The sequence below is a fragment of the Rutidosis leptorrhynchoides genome, chromosome 9 (genome assembly GCF_046630445.1).
Source record: "Rutidosis leptorrhynchoides isolate AG116_Rl617_1_P2 chromosome 9, CSIRO_AGI_Rlap_v1, whole genome shotgun sequence".
NCBI classification, from domain to species: Eukaryota; Viridiplantae; Streptophyta; class Magnoliopsida; order Asterales; family Asteraceae; genus Rutidosis; species Rutidosis leptorrhynchoides.
Window position 1 is genome coordinate 97,598,425 of NC_092341.1, and position 23,258 is coordinate 97,621,682.

The 23,258-nt window shown below is 32.3% G+C and overlaps 1 non-coding gene across 1 annotated transcript; it reads right to left on the minus strand.

Annotated features, from left to right (window-relative positions):
- Positions 1-3,835: 3,835 nt before the first annotated feature.
- On the minus strand, positions 3,836-3,942 carry LOC139869564 (small nucleolar RNA R71). The gene has a single exon (XR_011766170.1). It is a non-coding gene; the product is annotated as a small nucleolar RNA R71 (small nucleolar RNA).
- Positions 3,943-23,258: the final 19,316 nt, after the last annotated feature.

The following is a 23,258-nucleotide window of genomic DNA, read 5'->3' on the forward strand; positions in this document are numbered from 1 at the left end:
AATTATATATATATTATATTAATATTTAAAACCGTCGGCAAGAAAGACTCCAAAAGGGACTGAGCTGTAATTTCAATCTCCGCGACTCGCGGATTTTGAAGGCCAAAAATGCCGCGAGTCGCGGAGCCCCAAACTCTGAAAATCCCTATAAAAGCAAACGAATTCTGATCGCAAAAATCATCCTTTTTCTTCTTCTCTCATAAACGTATTATATATATATATATATATATATATTATAATTTTAATTTTAATTTTAATTTTAATTCTAATAATAAGGGTATGTTAGCGAATGTTGTAAGGGTGTAAGTCGAAATTCTGTCTGTGTAACGCTACGCTATTTTTAATCATTGTAAGTTATGTTCAACCCTTTTAATTTAATGTCTCGTAGCTAAGTTATTATTATGCTTATTTAATCCGAAGTAATCATGATGTTGGGCTAATTACTAAAATTGGGTAATCGGGCTTTGTACCATAATTGGGGTTTGGATAAAAGAACGACACTTGTGGAAATTAGACTATGTGCTATTAATGAGTTTTATATTAACTAAACAATACCTTGTTAATTTAATATACAAACTTATAATTCGACGTATTTATATATAACCACATACGCTTGACTGGGTACGGTGGGCGGGATATCTATAAATACTAATAATTATTCATTTTACCGGATACGGAACTGGATTAATAGTTAATAGACTTGTTGAAACAGGGGTGAATTACATTCAAGGGTAATTTGTGTAATTGTTAACAAAGTAGTAAAACCTTGGCTTACACGCAGTCGATAACCTGGTGTATTCATTAAACAAAGTATTAAAACCTTGTTACAATTCGAATCCCCAATTAGTTTGAATATTTGACTTCGGGAATAAGAATAATTTGACGAAGGCTTTCGCTCTTTATATTTATGACTGATGGACTATTATGGAAAAATCCGTATGGACATATTAAATAATCCAGGACAAAGGACAATTAACCCTTGGGCAATAACACTAATATCAACACGTCAAACATCATGATTACGGAAGTTTAAATAAGCATAATTCTTTTATTTCATATTTAATTTCCTTTATTTTATATTTAATTGCACTTCTAATTATCGCATTTTTATTGTTATTGTATTTAATTGCACTTTTAATTATTGTACTTTTTAATTATCGCAAGTTTATTTTATCGCACTTTTATTATTCGCAATTTCATTATCGTTATTTACTTTACGCTTTAAATTAAGTCTTGTATTTATTATTTTACATTTGGTTTTAACTGCGACTAAAGTTTTAAAATCGACAAACCGGTCATTAAACGGTAAAAACCCCCCTTTATAATAATAATATTACTTATATATATATTTGTATTTTTATAAAAGTAAACTAATATAGCGTTAAGCTTTGTTTAAAAAGATTCCCTGTGGAACGAACCGGACTTACTAAAAACTACACTACTGTACGATTAGGTACAGTGCCTATAAGTGTTGTAGCAAGGTTTAAGTATATCCATTCTCTAAATAAATAAATATCTTGTGTAAAATTGTATCGTATTTAATAGTATTTCTAGTAAAATTTAATAATATTTTATATACACCTCGCGTAACATCAAGTTATTTTTGGCGCCGCTGCCGGGGAACTCTCTTAAACGCCGGAAGCGCAACGCTAATATAAAAAAAAAGATTTTTAGTTTACTTTTATTAAAATTTGTTTTTATAAAAATACGTTTTAAATATTCAAAAATATTAAAAAGAAAAACAAAAATTTATATATTTTTAAAATTTTGTTAAATATTTAAGTTTTATAAAGTTTCTTTATTTTTATTTTATAAAAATATAAGTTTTATTTAAGTATTTTGTTTTTATTTAAAACATAAAATCAAAAATCGAAAAAAAAATATATATATAAATCTAGTTTTAAGATTTTTATTTATAAAATTATAAAATATTTCTATTTTAGTTTTTAGATATAAGTTTTTATTATATAAATACTTTTATTAAAACAGAAAATATAAAACAATTAAATAAATAAATAAAAAAACGCGTCAGTTTTAAACTGTACCAGAGTTGAAAACTTGAACCCCGTGACTCGCGGGGCTTGCTGCCTCGATTACCGCAACTCGCGGAGATACTCTGACACCGACAGAAACCCTAATTCATAATTAATTATGGGTAATTATTAATTATTATAATTATAAACCCTAATTATCTATTATTATTATAATTAAGTTTTATTTTAAAGTTTCTTTTTATTTAATTTGTTTTATTTAGTATTAATTAGTTTAATTAAATTATAAAATTAATAGTTTTAATAAATAAATAATATAAAAATAATATTTTTATAAAAATTGTACTTTTTACAACATTTTGTATATTTTTATATTTTGTCCCTTTCTAATCGTTTTAGCGTAATATTTGTATTTTTCGCTCATATTTAGTTTTAAATTTAGTTTTTGCCATAGTTATTTTTACTCCTAGATTTTTAGGCTTTGCCGTAGAATTCCTTAAGTGCTTTTTCTTTAGACTAAGATTTAGGTGCTTTAGAATTTTGCGACGCCTTTTTAAGTTTTAGTTTCTTTTTAAGTTATTTCCATTTGGGATTTAGTTTTTATTGTAAGCTTTAATATTTTTAGACACCTTTTACCTATGTATCAATTATCATTCCAATTAGTAATCTCAATTTGCGATTATAATTTTAAGTTAGTTGTAGTAATAAGGTTAGGTTAGTCAAGTATTTTTAAGTTTTATAAGTTTCTTTTATTTTTTCGTCACCTTTTATTTTTCAACCATTTTTCTTTTTCGATCTTTTTCCGACGAACTCTTTTTCTTTCTTATTTCTCGCTATTCTAGTTTTAGGACATAGATTTTTATTCTACTTCTTATCTAAATTTCTTAAAATTACGAAAATTTATTTTAAGTGGTTAAATTGATAGACATCAAAATTTTCTGGTTCGTAGTAATAGTTGGATTTGTACGTGGACCGGGTTATTGGAGCCAAACAGTCATCAATTATATTGAGACCAAACGAATCCTGCCCCTCTGCTGCATCTTTTGGCTATTCGAAACGTGGGCAAAATCAGAAAAGTCTATTGATTGGATAACTTATTATAATTTTTCTTTCCTTTTAAAAACTAATAGGATATTCAGTGAATGCACCGAGCAAGACGTTCACCACCTTTTGTACGTTCACCACCTGTAACTAGATCAAGACATTTAGCAAATATTACTGCCGTTGATTTTTCTTTAGAATCGTCATCCAGTCGACCAAGTACTTCAGTTCAAATTTCCGATAATCCATTTTTTGAACCCGACCTCACAATTGAGAATCCGGAGAATATTCAGGAACGGTTCGTAGATCCTGAACCACTAAACTTTCCTCCGGAACCACCAATCATTCAAACAGAGATTGTTGAGGAACGAACCATTAAATCAGAATCCTTTAGTGATTCCGATTCAACAAATTCAATTATGGAGAATCTGGAACCTTTAAATATGGAAGACCGAATGAGAGCTAAACACACTGGCCAAGGTCACGCAATTACTCATCCAGACATTAATGCGCCAGATTATGAAATCAAAGGACAAATTCTACACATGGTGACTAATCAATGCCAATTTAGTGGTGCGCCGAAGGAAGATCCAAATGAACATTTACGTACCTTTAATAGGATATGCACACTATTTAAAATCCGAGAAGTGGAGGATGAACAGATATATCTCATGTTATTTCCCTGGACTTTAAAGGGAGAAGCCAAAGATTGGTTGGAATCATTACCTGAAGGGGCGATTGAGACATGGGATGTTTTAGTTGAAAAATTTCTTAAACAATTCTTTCCTGCATCTAAAGCCGTAAGACTTAAAGCAGAAATTGTTACGTTTACACAGAAGCCAAATGAAACTCTATATGAGGCGTGGACAAGATATGGAAAGTTGTTAAGAGAATGTCCGCAACATGGTTTAGACACATGTCAAATAGTACAAATATTCTACCAAGGATGCGACATCACTACAAGAAAAGACATAGATATAGCAGCTGGTGGTTCTATTATGAAGAAAACCGAAACTGATGCTCACAAAATTATTGATAACACTGCTTCCCACTCACATGAGTGGCACCAAGAAAAAGATATCGTTAGATTATCTAAAGCAGCTAGAGCCGATTCTAGCCATGACTTAGATTCCATTTCCGCAAAGATAGATGCTGTCGAGAGACGAATGGAAAAGATGACTAAAGATATTCACTCAATACGAATTAGTTGTGAGCAGTGTGGAGGACCACATTTGACAAAAGATTGTCTCAGTATTGAATTAACAATGGAACAAAGAGAGAATATTTCATACATAAACCAAAGGCCTGGAAATAATTATCAGAATAATTATCAACCGCCAAGACCGATTTACAATCAAAACCAGAGTTATAACCGAAATATTCCATACAACAACCAACAAGGTCCTAGCAATCAACAAGTATCCAATAATACGTACAATCAGCAAAGACCTAATTTTCAAAACAAACCACCACAACAAACCGATGATAAAAAGCCGAATTTAGAAGATATGATGACGAAGCTAGTTGAAACTCAAACTCAATTTTTCACATCTCAAAAACAAACCAATGAACAAAATGCTCAAGCATTTAGAAATCAACAAGCTTCTATTCAAAACTTGGAACAAGAAGTAAGTAACCTAGCAAGGTTAATAGGTGAAAGAAAACCGGGAAGTCTACCTAGTGATACAAATGATAACCCCCGGAATGAAACAGCTAAAGCCATTACCACAAGAAGTGGTACAACACTTAAACCACCTGAAATACCTGTAACTTCTGATGAAGCTATTCCTACTCCACAAGAACCACAACCTGATCAAGATAAGGAAAAAGAACCGGTAGTTGAAAAGGTTAATGAAGATAACACAGTTAAGGCTAAACCTTATGTTAAACCATACCAACCACCACTTCCTTATCCGAGTAAAATGAAGAAATAGAAACTTGAAGCCGAGCAATCCAAATTCTTGGATATGTTTAAACAGATAAATGTAAATCTTCCTTTCATTGATGTGATTTCAGGAATGCCTAGATATGCTAAATTCTTGAAAGATTTAATCTCAAATAGAAAGAAAATGGAAGAACTCTCGGCTGTTACCATGAATTCTAATTGTTCAGCAGTGCTGTTGAATAAGATACCAGAAAAACTATCTGATCCAGGAAGTTTCACAATTCCATGTTTTCTGGGTAGTCTTAGTTCAATAGAAGCATTGGCAGATTTAGGTGCTAGTATAAATTTAATGCCGTATTCACTATACGCTAAACTAGACCTTGGAGAATTGAAACCAACCAGAATAAGCATACAACTAGCCGATAGATCAATAAAATATCCTAGAGGGATAATGGAGAACATGCTAGTTAAAGTTGGTACTTTAGTATTTCCAGTAGATTTTGTTGTTCTGGACATGGAAGAAGATTCTCAAGTTCCTCTCATATTAGGAAGACCATTCTTAAACACGGCTAAAGCAATGATAGATGTGTTCGGTAAGAAATTGACCCTAAGTATAGAGGATGAGAGTGTTACCTTTTCAGTTGATAGAGCAATGCAACAACCACAATCTGCAGATGATACATGTTATTATATTCAAACTATAGATGCACATGCAGAATTATTAGAAGAATTTCCAGAATTACAAGGAACAGGAGAATGTTCTTTAGGAGAAGGTAATGAACCAATTGATGAAGCTGAAATGTTAGCTACACTTATAGCTAATGGATATGAACCAACAACAGAAGAAATTCAAATGCTAAAAGAAGAAGACAGATATCGATATAAATCATCGATAGAAGAACCTCCGAAATTAGAGTTAAAGCCACTTCCAAACCATTTGGAATACGCTTATTTACATGGTGAATCTGAATTACCTGTAATAATATCGTCTTCTCTTACTGAAAATGAGAAATCACAACTCATTTCTGTGTTGAAAGCTCATAAACCAGCCATTGCATGGAAGATTCATGATATTAAAGGAATAAGTCCTTCGTATTGCACACATAAAATTCTGATGGAAGAAGGTCATAAAACGTATGTGCAACGCCAACGAAGACTAAATCCAAATATGCAAGATTTAGTTAAAAAAGAGATTATTAAACTGCTAGATGCAGGTTTGATATATCCAATTTCTGATAGTCCATGGGTAAGCCCAGTTCAATGCGTGCCTAAGAAGGGTGGCATGACTGTCATTACAAATGAGAAAAATGAGCTTATTCCTACTAGGACTGTAACAGGATGGCGTGTATGTATTGATTATAGAAAATTAAATGACACCACCAGAAAAGATCACTTTCCCTTACCTTTCATTGATCAAATGTTGGAAAGATTAGCCGAAAATAGTTACTATTGTTTTCTAGATGGATTTTCCGGATATTTTCAAATTCCAATAGCACCCGAAGATCAAGAGAAAACCACATTCACGTGCCCTTATGGTACTTTTGCTTACAAACGCATGCCATTTGGACTTTGCAACGCCCCTGCAAACTTTCAAAGGTGTATGATGGCGATTTTTCACGACATGATAGAAGAATGCATGGAAGTATTCATGGATGACTTTTCAGTCTTCGGTGATACATTTGAATCATGTCTAGCTAATCTTGAACGAATGCTTATTAGATGCGAACAATCAAATCTAGTACTTAATTGGGAGAAATGCCATTTCATGGTTAAAGAAGGCATCGTTCTTGGACATAAAATTTCAAAAGAAGGAATTGAAGTGGATAGAGCTAAAGTAGATGTAATTGCTAAACTTCCACATCCCACCAATGTTAGAGGAGTTAGGAGTTTTCTAGGGCATGCCGGTTTTTACCGACGTTTCATAAAAGATTTTTCTAAAATTGCCACTCCTATGAAATAACTCCTAGAAAAAGATGCTCCATTCATCTTTTCAGATGAATGTATCAAATCTTTTAATATTCTTAAAGAAAAACTCACTAATGCGCCGATCATGATAACACCAAATTGGAATCTACCATTTGAACTAATGTGCGATGCAAGTGATTTTGCAATGGGAGCCGTTTTAGGACAAAGGATTGAAAAACGATTTCAACCTATATATTATGCTAGTAAGACGTTACAAGGAGCACAAACGAACTATACAACTACTGAAAAAGAACTCCTTGCTATTGTCTTTGCTTTTGACAAATTTCGATCATATCTCGTTCTAGCAAAAACGGTGGTCTATACCGACCATTCTGCTCTTAGATACCTATTTTCAAAACAAGATGCTAAACCAAGATTAATCCGTTGGATCTTACTCTTACAAGAGTTTGATATTGAAATCCGAGATAAAAGAGGAGCAGAAAATCTCGCCGCTGATCATCTTTCTCGTCTTGAAAATCCCAAATTAGAAGTTCTAAATGAATCGGCCATACAAGACAACTTTCCTGATGAATATCTATTGAAGATAGATTATAATGAAATCCCATGGTTTGCAGACTATGCAAACTACTTAGTTTGTGGATTCCTTGAAAAAGGATTATCGTACCAAAAACGAAAGAAATTCTTCAGTGATATAAAACACTATTTTTGAGAAGATCCACATATGTTTAAAAGTTGTCCCGATGGAATAATACGCCGATGTGTATTCGGAGATGAAGCCAGTAAAATTTTAAACCATTGTCACACAGGACCAACAGGAGGGCATTATAGGCCTCAACTAACAGCAAGAAAAGTTTATGATGCTGGATTCTATTGGCCTACAATTTACAAAGACGCACACCTTCTTTGCAAATCCTGTGATGCTTGTCAAAGGGCCGGAAAAATAAATCAACGTGATGAAATGCCACAAAATGTCATCCAAGTATGTGAAGTATTTGACATTTGGGGTATTGACTTTATGGGTCCATTTCCAAAATCTCATAATAATCTATATATACTCGTAGCCATTGATTATGTATCTAAATGGGCGGAAGCACAAGCTCTCTCAACTAACGATGCACGAGTTGTAGTCAATTTTTTAAAACGTCTTTTTGCAAGGTTTGGAACACCGAAAGCTTTAATAAGTGATCGGGGTACTCATTTTTGTAATAATCAACTTGAGAAAGTTCTTAAAAGATATGGAGTAACTCATAAAATCTCCACCGCATATCATCCACAAACAAGTGGACAAGTTGAAAATACCAACCGAGCTTTAAAACGTATTCTAGAGAAAACCGTAGGATCAAATCCGAAGGAATGGTCCATTAAATTGGAGGATGCACTCTGGGCTTTTAGAACAGCCTACAAAACTCCAATTAGAACCACACCTTTTAGAATTGTTTATGGAAAAGCATGTCATCTTCCAGTAGAAATTGAACACAAAGCATTTTGGGCTTTGAAGACATGTAATCTTGATATACATGAAGCCGGACGTCTACGATTAAGTCAACTAAACGAATTAGAAGAATTAAGACATGAAGCATACGAAAATTCGTTAATCTATAAAGAAAGAACAAAGAAATGGCATGATAAAAGAATCAGAAGTTCAAAAGAATTTAAAGAAGGAGACAGAGTTCTTCTTTTCAATTCACGATTCAAGCTATTTCCTGAAAAATTGAAATCAAGATGGTCTGGACCATTTATAGTCAAAAGAGTTTTCCCATACGGAACGATAGAATTAATAAATTCAAATGGGATTGAATTTAAAGTTAATGGTCACAGAGTTAAACATTACATACATGGTCTGATGGAAGTTGACAATGAAGTTAATCATAATTTCACCACCCAAGAAAACCTTCAAAATGAAAACATAAATATGTTATCAACAACATATGAAAAATCAAAACTGGAATATAGGGAGGATTCAAATTTGAGTGATGAAGAAGAATTCCTATACAAACCTCCCATTCCAAGAAACGAAGAAAAATGTGAACAAGAAATTCAAATAGAAATGAAAGAACCAAGGAAAGAACACCCGAAAAAGGTTTACAAACCAACTCGACTTACTAAAGCAGGAGACCCGGGTGAATTTATCATTTCTTGCTTACTTAATGATGGTGCTGTATATAATGGACTCGCAGATTTAGGAGCAAGTGCAAATATTATGCCTCTTTCCTTATACAAAAGATTAGGCATGGGTAAATTAAAACCAACCAAAATAGGTGTTCAATCATTTGACCAAACCATTAAACACCCGGTTGGAATAGCAGATAATTTACTTGTTAACGTGGGAAGTTTGACCTTTGTTGCAAACTTCATAGTGATTAATATGGAGGAAAACCTTGATATTCCTCTAATTCTAGGTCGCCCATTTTTAGCAACCACCGAGGCATTCATTGATGTAAGAGAAGGTAGAATGACACTTAGGGATGGTGATACATCGATCACCTTTGTGAACCGAAAGTTTAGATCTCCACAAACCAAAACTGTTAGACCAATAAAACGCATAAGTGTGGGGAAGATGAAGAAACACTTAATGATGATCCAATCACAAAGAATGCCGTTGATGATACGAAATTAGATGAATCCATTTTTAACAGTTCAACGAAGAAACTTTATAAACGGATTCACGATGCTAAGATTAAAGAAAACTTTAAGTTATATAACCGATTAATATCCAATTTATCGTCAAAAGAAAAGGCAATGTTAGTTAAATTTGTGAAAGTTACGGAGGAAATCAACAAATGGATTGAAGTAAAAGTCAAAGATATACAAGTTGTTGATGATTCAATTGAAAATAATGTTAATCACAATTTCAACTAAGTATAGGGGGTTTATGTATTTCTGTTAGAGTTAGATTGTCTTTTTTCGTGTAGTTCTCGAAAATGGAACCCGAATGGTCTTTCCCTAGCAGACCCTAAAGAACTAGTCTTCTCCCCCCATTCTGAATTTTTATTTTTTTAGGTTTTTACAAAATGAAGACTGCCTGTGAACTAAACCATGGTTTAATGCTACACGCTTTGATCACTAAACGTAATAATGACATACTTCCGAGTGAATTAGTATCAGTAATCAGAGAAAGAATGGACGGAGTTAGAAAAGAATCCAGATGCGAAGATAATAAGTTACAATTTGGTAAAGGAAAATCAAAATCCGCAGCAAAAAGAAGAGCACGACACCTAGAAAGATGTCACAAATGCGGAAAATGGTCACATGGAGGTAAATGTTCAAATAATCAAACCTATTCAAATACCAAATTTGTTACTTTATGCAGAGACGGACCATTCATATGTTTAGAAGAAAAGACACTGAATGCTCGAGGTTACGCCTATGTAGCTATGGAAAACCAATTAAACCGACTATCTTATGAATGGGATAGATCATATAACTAAGAAATCTATTTCACAGGTATGTCTGTACAGTTTTTATTTTATTTTTATTTATTTTTAACCTTTTGATAATAAACGCTAATTTGTTCGCTATAAAGTATTAAATTGGTATTGAATAAAATTAGGTTTGGCGACCGAAATTATTGATATCATTCAAAAAAATTTATTACATCACTGCGAAATTTAACGTTTATTCTTAAGGTATAAATATCTTTAATCAATCAACCCAAAATATTTCAAAAATTCTTCATGAGTTAAATTAGGTCTTGGAACCGAAATTACTTTACCGAAAAGAGGGGCACATATTTTTGATAATATTTGATTGATTAAAGTGGGATAAAAAGCCAAAAAGATTTTTAATTTTATTTTTACCATGTTTTTAAAATTAATATATAAATCTTAAATTAATATTGTAAACTTTGTAAAATCAATATATTTAAAATTGTAAATATTTGAAAAATTAATATAAGTTTGGTGTGAATTTATAATATGAATTTTTAAATTAAGTATGGTATGAATTTTTAATTATTAAAATATGAATTTTTAATTTTATGCATTTTAAATTTTAAGTTTGGTGTGAATTTTTAATATTAATTTTGAATTTTATATTTAAGTTGTGTGAATTTAAAAACAAAAATTTACTTTATCTCATTAAGTTAAAAATATGATTTTTAAAATTCGTCGTAAGTTGAAGACTAGGTCTTTGAACCGAAATTGCTTTACTCGAGGGAGGGACGAGAACTTTTATTATCATTATTTTTAATCTTATTGAATTAAAGTATGCCAAAAACATTAAAAAACCCAAAAATCTTAGCTTTTAAAACAATCGCTACAAAAAGACAAATTTTAAAATTTTGTCGAAGGACGGACTAGGACATCGATCCGAAACGACATCGTCCTAAATAACAAGGGAAACAAAATTTTAAAATTAATTACTTAATTGTTTTAATTAGTATAAGTTATAAAAATAAAAAATAAAAAAACCAAACTCCGCGACTCACGGAGTTTGAAGGGTCCAAACACCGCGAGTCGCGGGAGGATCGAATTACAGAAAAAAAATATAAGAGCTCGAACTAATCAGTCCCAACACAGAAAAAAAAACTGCGAAAAACCTGCGCGAAAAAACCCCAAAAACACCCCCAAAATCACAATTTTTAACCGTTAATCATCAAATCTTTTACTAAAATCATATTGAGAAGGATGCTATCAAGGAATTACTCAAGAAAAAAGGTAAATTTCTACACCTAAACACCATTTAATCCGAAATTAGTGTTCTTGAGCAATTTTTTCCCCAATTTGATTTTGATGCTTTTTAGTGTAATTAGGCTTAAATTGTTTATGTATTATGCTTGTATAACCTAGATTGATGCTATTTAACATGATTAGAAGCCTTAAACTTCGAATTTTGAGTAATCTAGGGTTTGTGTTCTTGAGCAAATTTGGGGCTTTTTGATATAAACAGGTTATGGCCGATTTTTGTCATGAATTGTTGCTAAATTAAGTAGTGTAACATGTTTAGGTAGTTAAATGATCCAAACTTTGAGCCTAAACATGATTTTGAGAATTAAAGTGGACTTTTTCAAGTCTAAAAATTCATGAACTTGATTTTTGAGATATAATGCCATTTGAAACTTGTTTAATTGCTAGTGATGATTATTTTGACATATTATTTGAGTTAAATGCTTATGAACTTGACGAACATTTTCGTATATGCTTATTTGAAAAAGTGTAGATTTGATAAAAATGTGAAAATAAGCTTAAGTTTGATATAAATTGATCATGTCATTGTAATTATTTTGATTGATGATTTTGCTGACACTAATGCATATTTGGATGCACAAAAATTGTGTTTGATGTGTTTTGCAGACTGAAAGGGGTGAATCTTCATCCCAAGCTCGTAATGCTCCTGCTGAGAATGCGGAACAACAGGAGGTGGATAACTACTACAAGCAGGATGTACCTCATCCAGTCATGACATTTTCTGATATGCACTTGGAAGATTTGCATCCGAACCTGAGATTTGACAGACTTTGGATAGATTATCCAAAGTATCAAAGGGGGTTGCATACGCTTCATTCTAAAGTTGTTGAGATACCTAGGGTCATAGAATGGGGACCCTTAGAAGCTGTAGAATTGGCCGGGCCAATTAGGGAATTACTTGTACAGAGGTATGGTAATTCTACTTTTAATGACTGGGTACGTTTATTCACCATGCGTAGACCTGTATATAAAGTATGGTGTGAAGAATTGTTATGTAGTATAGAATTAAATGATCGGGTAGCTAGTTTAACCGATCAATTTTTTATTAGATTTTTGTTAGGAGGTTCGATGCGCCACATGTCTTTACTAGACATGGTTCAGACTTTACGTATATATACGCCTGAGGAGTTAGCATCTGCCGATTGTAGAGGGTTGATACTAAATGGTAGAAAGATAGATGAAAATTTTGATACACACGGTGTGTGGAGTCAAATGACAAGCCATCACCGTTTCAAAGGGGAAATTACTCATATTTGGATATAGATAGAGCTGAATTAAGAGTGATTCATAGGTTTTTAGCTAATTCGATTACACAAAGAGGTAAGAACAAGGAAAAGGTAAATGAACAGGATTTGTTTTACCATATGTGTATTCGAGACCCACAAAGCGCTGTAAGTATACCTTATTGTGTGGGTTATTATTTATCAGCTATGGTTAGGAGGATGAGACCGCATAGCATAATAGGAGGTGGTATTTTTATTACTTTGATTGCTGAATATCTCGGTGTGGATATAAGTCGGGGGGGATTATTAGTAGAAGAACCAGAACCCCGCGATACTATAGGTTTAAATGTATACCATGGTGCGAAAGTTTTGAAGAGGCGAAATAACGCCGCAGTACAATACCATGGTAGACATCCACAGGTTGAGAGAAACTAACAGCAAGGTAATGTAGGAGGGGAAAATGAAATGCAAGAAATGCAAAGGTTTATAGCTTCACAGGAGTACGAAAATGCTAGACAGAGAGCATTTGAAGATTGGCAAGTTCATCAGAACCAAATCATAGCTCATTGCCAACATATAGGTAGAAACTATATTCCTACACCAAAACCCATATTCCCTCCCTGGTCTATAGAGATGCAGCCACCGTATCCTACGTATAACCCTGCCGAAGCATTTTATAGCACCTATGGTTATGCTTGGAACCCCTATTGGTACCAGTATCATCCTTAGTCTACTTAGTTTTATTTATTTTGTAATTTGTAATGTTGATACGTTTAATACTTATGTTAATATTGTAATAGTTTTTATAATTTTCTAACTTTTATTCTTAGATTTTAATAATTTTTGAATGTGGGGTAATATACCAAACTTCAAAAATATGTATATATGTTTGCAGTTTATCTTATGTACACAACAGGGTAAAACAACGCATTTTCAAAGACTGGCATTAAGTTCAGCAAAAGCAACTAATTTTGACGACAAGATGCAAAATATATGTGAAATAACAACAAGACGGAATGAACAAAATGATGTGCACCATTTATCATTCAGCAAACAAATGCCAATATGTTTGGAAACTTTGGTAAAATTCAATCATTTTCACACAAATCACCCTCAATAATTTAAATTGTTACTGATTTCTTGCAAATGAGGGCATTGCAAGATCTTAAGTGTGGGAAGGGGTTAAATTCTTTCGGATTTTAAAATTTTTACTTTATACACTTGGTTACCATTAAAAATACTAGTAAAGCAGTAGTTGTATTAGAATCTAGTGCTCTCTGATAATAAAGAACAGCCCTAGTCTTATATACTGACTACCCAATTCTAGTAAAATTTTTTAAAATTTTCAATTAAATGAACTCAAAATCATGTTTATACATATTTATGAACGATAAAACTAGGTTTTAACACCGAAATTATTGTAACCTCGAAAAGGACATAAATTGAGAAACAAACCAAAATGTTAAAATTCATTTAAAATGGAATAGAGGACGATAAAAAGGAAAATAAAAGCCAAGTGTGGGAAAATTTACCAAGTTATCTTAAACATATGTCACATATATCTGTAACAAATAACTGAAAATACTTTTGCTTTGGACTAAACTAAACTGTTTTACCCGATGAAAGAAAAGAAAAGATGGATCTACACGATGAATCAATTCCATCATTAAAAGGAAGTAAAGTCTTCCGAAAAAGACACGCGCTTCTTGATTTAGGTCATGAAGTTGTCGTCCAGACCAGCTGTAGGTTGACGAAAAATCTAGAAAAGTCATCACTAAAATCAGCAGGAAATCCATGGACCTCAGCATTAAACAGGGTCGCCAAGTGGTCAGATTTATTCTAACCATGAGAAGGATTTATCTCGTACAATGGGGGGGCACCGTGCAAATTAGCTTGATAAGACTAATGAATCAGATCCACAGAAAGGATAATCTCCTTAAAGATTAAAAATCAGCTTTTAAGACTGATATTACTCAATCCTTGAGATTGACCTTAAAGATTGAGAATTCAAACTCATGGAATTCAATGATATCTAAAGTCGAGCTTGAACGAGAAAATATTTTGATCAAAATTATAAACCGATTTGTTTTCTGAAAACCCATTTTCAATGCGTTCATTACCATTGAACGTAAAATCCTAGGAATTCACCTGGATTCATTAGGTCACCTGAACCAAATCGGGTGTCAACCGTAAGAACGGTGGTTGCATAGCATGGTCGAAGACAGGACCTTGTGCCAGACCGAAAAATTCCTAGGGTGAGCTTTACTATTGCTCCTACAAAGGATAGTAATTGCGTCCGACACGTTATAGACCATAATTAAAAGCATGTCAGGGGACATTGCCTTAACAGTTGCTTGTTCAACGCTTTCCTTTACAACCGGACGGTAGTTTACTGAAAGGTAATATACGGGACAAGTAAACTGGACGTGTTGCTTTCCAAATACAAGGTTAGCAAGTGGGTGACACAAAACCGCAAGTTTTGAGCTAAAATTTTCAAATCTGAAACCCACCAAACCCACAAAAATATTTTGCAAACACCGGTAAATGGTTATTCCGGAAAACTTATCTAGGGTAAAAACTAGATTTAATTTTCAAAAGATCAAATGTTTTCATAAAGATCCAATTTCCTTAATGGATCTAAATTTTTATAGTCATGTGGGACTGTAAACCATATCGTTAGTACCATTGTTTATACCGCCGTATATAAATCACTGATGTATAAAGTGTGAAGAATAAAGAAGTGATTCTAGTATTTCAAGACGATATTGCTTGAGGACAAGCAACGCTCAAGTGTGGGAATATTTGATAATGCTAAAAACGAACATATATTTCATAGCATTATTCCTCAAGAAAGACAAGCTTTTAGTTGAAATTGTTCTATTTACAAGTGATATTCGTTTAAATAATAAAAGGTGAAGACAAAAGACAGATTCGACGAATTGAAGACGCAAACGACCAAAAAGCTCAAAAGTACAAAAGACAATCAAAGAGGTTCCAATTATTGATAAGAAACGTCTCGAAATTACATGAGTACAAGATTCAAAACGCAAAGTACAAGATATTAAATTGTACGCAAGGACGTTCGAAAATCCAGAACCGGGACATGAGTCAACTCTCAACGCTCGACGCAACGGACTAAAAATTACAAGTCAACTATGCACATAAATATAATATAGTATATAAATAATTCTTAAAAATTATATATATATTATATTAATATTTAAAACCGTCGGCAAGAAAGACTCCAAAAGGGACTGAGCTGTAATTTCAATCTCCGCGACTCGCGGAGTTTGAAGGCCAAAAATGCCGCTAGTCGCGGAGCCCCAAACTTTGAAAATCCCTATAAAAGCAAACAAATTCTGATCGCAAAAATCATCCTTTTTCTTCTTCTCTCATAAACGTATTATATATATATATATATATATATATATATATATATATATATATATATATATATATATATATATATATATATATATATATATATATATATATTATAATTTAAATTTAAATTTTAATTTTAATTCTAATAATAAGGGTATGTTAGCGAATGCTGTAAGGGTGTAAGTCGAAATTCTGTCCGTGTAACGCTACGCTATTTTTAATCATTGTAAGTTATGTTCAACCTTTTTAATTTAATGTCTCGTAGCTAAGTTATTATTATGCTTATTTAATCTGAAGTAATCATGATGTTGGGCTAATTACAAAAATTGGGTAATTGGGCTTTGTACCATAATTGGGGTTTGGATAAAAGAACGACACTTGTGGAAATTAGACTATGGGCTATTAATGGGTTTTATATTAACTAAACAATACCTTGTTAATTTAATATACAAACTTATAATTCGACGTATTTATATATAACCACATACGCTTGACTGGGTACGGTGGGCGGGATATCTATAAATACCAATAATTATTCATTTTACCGGATACGGAACTGGATTAATAGTTAATAGACTTGTTGAAATAGGGGTGAATTAAATTCAAGGGTAATTAGTGTAATTGTTAACAAAGTAGTAAAACTTTGGTTTACACGCAGTCGATAACCTGGTGTATTCATTAAACAAAGTATTAAAACCTTGTTACAATTCGAATCCCCAATTAGTTGGAATATTTGACTTCGGGAATAAGAATAATTTGACGAAGGCTTTCGCTCTTTATATTTATGACTGATGGACTATTATGGAAAAATCCGTATGGACATATTAAATAATCCAGGACAAAGGACAATTAACCCATGGGCAATAAAACTAAAATCAACACGTCAAACATCATGATTACGGAAGTTTAAATAAGCATAATTCTTTTATTTCATATTTAATTTCCTTTATTTTATATTTAATTGCACTTCTAATTATCGCATTTTTATTGTTATTGTATTTAATTGCACTTTTAATTATTGTACTTTTTAATTATCGCAAGTTTATTTTATCGCACTTTTATTATTCGCAATTTCATTATCGTTATTTACTTTACGCTTTAAATTAAGTCTTGTATTTATTATTTTACATTTGGTTTTAACTGCAACTAAAGTTTTAAAATCGACAAACCGGTCATTAAACGGTAAAAACCCCCCTTTATAATAATAATATTACTTATATATATATTTGTATTTTTATAAAAGAAAACTAATATAGCGTTAAGCTTTGTTTAAAAAGATTCCCTGTGGAATGAACCGGACTTACTAAAAACTACACTACTGTACGATTAGGTACACTGCCTATAAGTGTTGTAGCAAGGTTTAAGTATATCCATTCTCTAAATAAATAAATATCTTGTGTAAAATTGTATCGTATTTAATAGTATTTCTAGTAAAATTTAATAATATTTTATATACACCTCGCGTAACATCATCAAGGACAAATCAAAGTAACACATATCAAAAATCTAGCCACTTTTGTTTAGCCAATTGGTACATTTTATTCGTGCAAGTTGATCATTCAGTTTTCAGCTCAAATAAGAATTCACATAAAGTATGGCTCTATTGTGCCCAATGCATAAGGTTTCAGAGATTGACATAAACTAACAATAAGTCACATATCATGTTAAGTTTCATTTTCCAGAAGCATACATGCTCAAACAATATACAAAATCCACAGAGTACAAAATCGTGTGCAATTTACAGATTCGATTCTCATTTAGTTAGTCACATTCGTATACGATTATCCAAAGATCTAGATACAATTATCCTATGATATCTACATGAAAGATGAAGTACTTTTTGTCTGCTTTTCAAATATGCAAAGATTTAATCACAGAAGTTAACACATTTTATCATACAATGTTATTTTCATGCAAGTGCTGTATAAAATTACTTTTACACTAATTCTAGCATATCTCAGGCTATACATAAGCAAACTGAAATGTCCCATTCTTATTGATTAAAAACGTTCCATATTAATTGATTTCGTTACGAGGTTTTGACCTCTATATGAGACGTTTTTCAAAGACTGCATTCATTTTTAAAACAAACCATAACCTTTATTTCATAAATAAAGGTTTAAAAAGCTTTACGTAGATTATCAAATAATGATAATCTAAAATATCCTGTTTACACACGACCATTACATAATGGTTTACAATACAATTATGTTACATCGAAATCAGTTTCTTGAATGCAGTTTTTACACAATATCATACAAACATGGACTCCAAATCTTGTCCTTATTTTATTATGCAACAGCGGAAGCTCTTAGTATTCACCTGAGAATAAACATGCTTTAAACGTCAACAAAAATGTTGGTGAGTTATAGGTTTAACCTATATATATCAAATCGTAACAATAGACCACAAGATTTCATATTTCAATACACATCCCATACATAGAGATAAAAATCATTTATATGGTGAACACCTGGTAACCGACATTAACAAGATGCATATATAAGAATATCCCCATCATTCCGGGACACCCTTCGGATATGATATAAATTTCGAAGTACTAAAGCATTCGGTACTTTGGATGGGGTTTGTTAGGCCCAATAGATCTATCTTTAGGATTCGCGTCAATTAGGGTGTCTGTTCCCTAATTCTTAGATTAACAGACTTAATAAAAAGGGGCATATTCGATTTCGATAATTCAACCATAGAATGTAGTTTCACGTACTTGTGTCTATTTTGTAAATCATTTATAAAACCTGCATGTATTCTCATCCCAAAAATATTAGATTTTAAAAGTGGGACTATAACTCACTTTCACAGATTTTTACTTCGTCGGGAAGTAAGACTTGGCCACTGGTTGATTCACGAACCTATAACAATATATACATATATATCAAAGTATGTTCAAAATATATTTACAACACTTTTAATATATTTTGATGTTTTAAGTTTATTAAGTCAGCTGTCCTCGTTAGTAACCTACAACTAGTTGTCCACAGTTAGATGTACAGAAATAAATCGATAAATATTATCTTGAATCAATCCACGACCCAGTGTATACGTATCTCAGTATTGATCATAACTCAAACCATATATATTTTGGAATCAACCTCAACCCTGTATAGCTAACTCCAACATTCACATATACAGTGTCTATGGTTGTTCCGAAATATATATAGATGTGTCGACATGATAGGTCGAAACATTGTATACGTGTCTATGGTTTCTCAAGATTACATAATATACAATACAAGTTGATTAAGTTATGGTTGGACTAGATTTGTTAACAATTTTCACGTAGCTAAAATGAGAAAAATTATCCAATCTTGTTTTACCCATAACTTCTTCATTTTAAATCCGTTTTGAGTGAATCAAATTGATATGGTTTCATATTGAACTCTATTTTATGAATCTAAACAGAAAAAGTATATGTTTATAGTCGGAAAAATAAGTTACAAGTCATTTTTGTAAAGGTAGTCATTTCAGTCGAAAGAACGACGTCTAGATGACCATTTTAGAAAACATACTTCCACTTTGAGTTTAACCATAATTTTTGGATATAGTTTCATGTTCATAATAAAAATCATTTTCCCAGAATAACAATTTTTAAATCAAAGTTTATCATAGTTTTTAATTAACTAACCCAAAACAGCCCGCGGTGTTACTACGACGGCGTAAATCCGATTTTACGGTGTTTTTCGTGTTTCCAGGTTTTAAATCATTAAGTTAGCATATCATATAGATATAGAAAATGTGTTTAGTTGATTTTAAAAGTCAATTTAGACGGATTAAATTTTATTTGCGAACAAGTTTAGAATTAACTAAACTATGTTCTAGTGATTACAAGTTTAAACCTTCGAATAAGATAGCTTTATATGTATGAATCGAATGATGTTATGAACATCATTACTACCTCAAGTTCCTTGGATAAACCTACTGGAAATGAGAAAAATAGATCTAGCTTCAAAGGATCCTTGAATGGCTTGAAAGTTCTTGAAGCAGAATCATGACACGAAAACAATTTCAAATAAGATTTCCACTCGAAATAAGATTGTTATAGTTATAGAAATTGAATTAAAGTTTGAATATGATTATTACCTTGTATTAGAAAGATAACCTACTGTAAGTAACAAAGGTTTCTTGATCTTGGATGATTACTTGGAATGGATTTAGAAAACTTGGAAGTAAACTTGCAATCTTGGAAGTATTCTTGATTTTATGAAACTAGAACTTTTGGAATTTATGAAGAACACTTAGAACTTGAAGATAGAACTTGAGAGAGATCAATTAGATGAAGAAAATTGAAGAATGAAAGTGTTTGTAGGTGTTTTTGGTCGTTGGTGTATGGATTAGATATAAAGGATATGTAATTTTGTTTTCATGTAAATAAGTCTTGAATGATTACTCATATTTTTGTAATTTTATGAGATATTTCATGCTAGTTGCCAAATGATGGTTCCCACATGTGTTAGGTGACTCACATGGGCTACTAAGAGCTGATCATTGGAGTGTATATAACAATAGTACATACATCTAAAAGCTGTGTATTGTACGAGTACGAATACGGGTGCATACGAGTAGAATTGTTGATGAAACTGAACGAGGATGTAATTGTAAGCATTTTTGTTAAGTAGAAGTATTTTGATAAGTGTCTTGAAGTCTTTCAAAAGTGTATGAATACATATTAAAACACTACATGTATATGCATTTTAACTGAGTCGTTAAGTCATCGTTAGTCGTTACATGTAAATGTTGTTTTGAAACCTTTAGGTTAACGATCTTGTTGAATGTTGTTAACCCATTGTTTATTATAACAAATGAGATGTTAAATTGTTATATTATCATGATATTATGATATATAATATATCTTAGTATGATATATATACAGTTAAATATCGTTACAACGATAATCGTTACATATATGTCTCGTTTCGAAATCATTAAGTTAGTAGTCTTATTTTTACATATGTATTTCATTGTTAATACACTTAATAATATATTTACTTATCATTTAACATAATTAACCAAGTGTATCAATATCTTAATATGATTCATATGTACCTAGTAAGACGTTGTTATAACGATAATCGTTATATATATCGTTTTCGAGTTTCTTAAATTAATAGTCTCATTTTTATGTATATAACTCATTGTTAAAATACCTAATGAGATACATACTTATAATAAAATCATTTTAACTATATATATAACCATATATATGTCATCGTATAGTTTTTACAAGTTTTAACGTTCGTGAATCACCGGTCAACTTGGGTGGTCAATTGTCTATATGAAACCTATTTCAATTAATCAAGTCTTAACAAGTTTGACTGCTTAACATGTTGGAAACACTTAATCATGTAAATAACAATTTCATTTAATATGTATATAAACATATAAAAATTCGGGTCACTACAGTACCTACCCGTTAAATAAATTTCGTCCTGAAATTTTAAGCAGTTGGAGGTGTTGACGTATCTTCTGGAAATAAATGCGGATATTTCTTCTTCATCTGATCTTCACGCTCCCAGGTGAACTTGGGTCCTCTACGAGCATTCCATCAAACCTTAACAATCGGTATCTTATTTTGTTGAAGTCTCTTAACCTCACGATCCATTATTTCGACGAGTTCTTCAATGAATTAAAGTTTTTCATTGATTTGGATTTCGTCCAACGGAATAGTGAGATCTTCTTTAGCAAAACATTTCTTCAAATTTGAGACGTGGAAAGAGTTATGTACAGCCGCGAGTTGTTGAGGTAGCTCCAGTTGGTAAGCTACTGGTCTGACACGATCTATAATCTTGAATGGTCCAATGTACCTTGGATTAGTTTCCCCCGTTTACCAAATCGAACAACGCCTTTCCAAGGTGAAACCTTAAGCATGACCATTTCTCCAATTTCAAACTCTATATCTTTTCTTTTACTGTCCGCATAGCTCTTTTGTCGACTCTGGGCGGTTTTCAATCTTTGTTGAATTTGGATGATTTTCTCGGTAGTTTCTTGTATTATCTCTGGACCCATAATCTATCTATCCCCCACTTCACTCCAACAAATCGGAGACCTGCACTTTCTACCATAAAGTGCTTCAAACGGCGCCATCTCAATGCTTGAATGGTAGCTGTTGTTGTAGGAAAATTCTGCTAACGGTAGATGTCGATCCCAACTGTTTTTGAAATCAATAACACAAGCTCGTAGCATGTCTTCAAGCATTTGTATCATCCTTTCGCTCTGCCCATCAGTTTGTGGATGCTAGGCAGTGTCATGTCTAGACGAGTTCCCAATGCTTGCTGTAATGTCTGCCAGAATCTTGAAATAAATCTGCCATCCCTATCAGAGATAATTGAGATTGGTATTCCATGTCTGGAGACGACTTCCTTCAAATACAGTCGTGCTAACTTCTCCATCTTGTCATCTTCTCTTATTGGCAGGAAGTGTGCTGACTTGGTGAGACGATCAACTATTACCCAAATAGTATCATAACCACTTGCAGTCCTTGGCAATTTAGTAATGAAATCCATGGTAATGTTTTCCCATTTCCATTCCGGGATTTCAGGTTGTTGTAGTAGACCTGATGGTTTCTGATGTTCAGCTTTGACCTTAGAACACGTCAAACATTCTCCTACATATTTAGCAATATCGGCTTTCATACCTGGCCACCAAAAATGTTTCTTAAGATCCTTGTACATCTTCCCCGTTCCAGGATGTATTGAGTATCTGGTTTTATGAGCTTCTCTAAGTACCATTTCTCTCATATCTCCAAATTTTGGTACTCAAATTCTTTCAGCCCTATACCGGGTTCCGTCTTCCCGAATATTAAGATGCTTCTCCGATCCTTTGGGTATTTCATCCTTTAAATTTCCCTCTTTTAAAACTCTGTGTTGCGCCTCCTTTATTTGAGTAGTAAAATTAGTGTGAATCATTATATTCATAGATTTTACTCGAATGGGTTCTCTGTCCTTTCTGCTCAAAGCGTCGGCTACCACATTTGCCTTCCCTGGGTGGTAACGAATCTCAAAGTCGTAATCATTCAACAATTCAATCCACCTACGCTGCCTCATATTCAGTTGTTTCTGATTAAATATGTGTTGAAGACTTTTGTGGTCGGTATATATAATACTTTTGA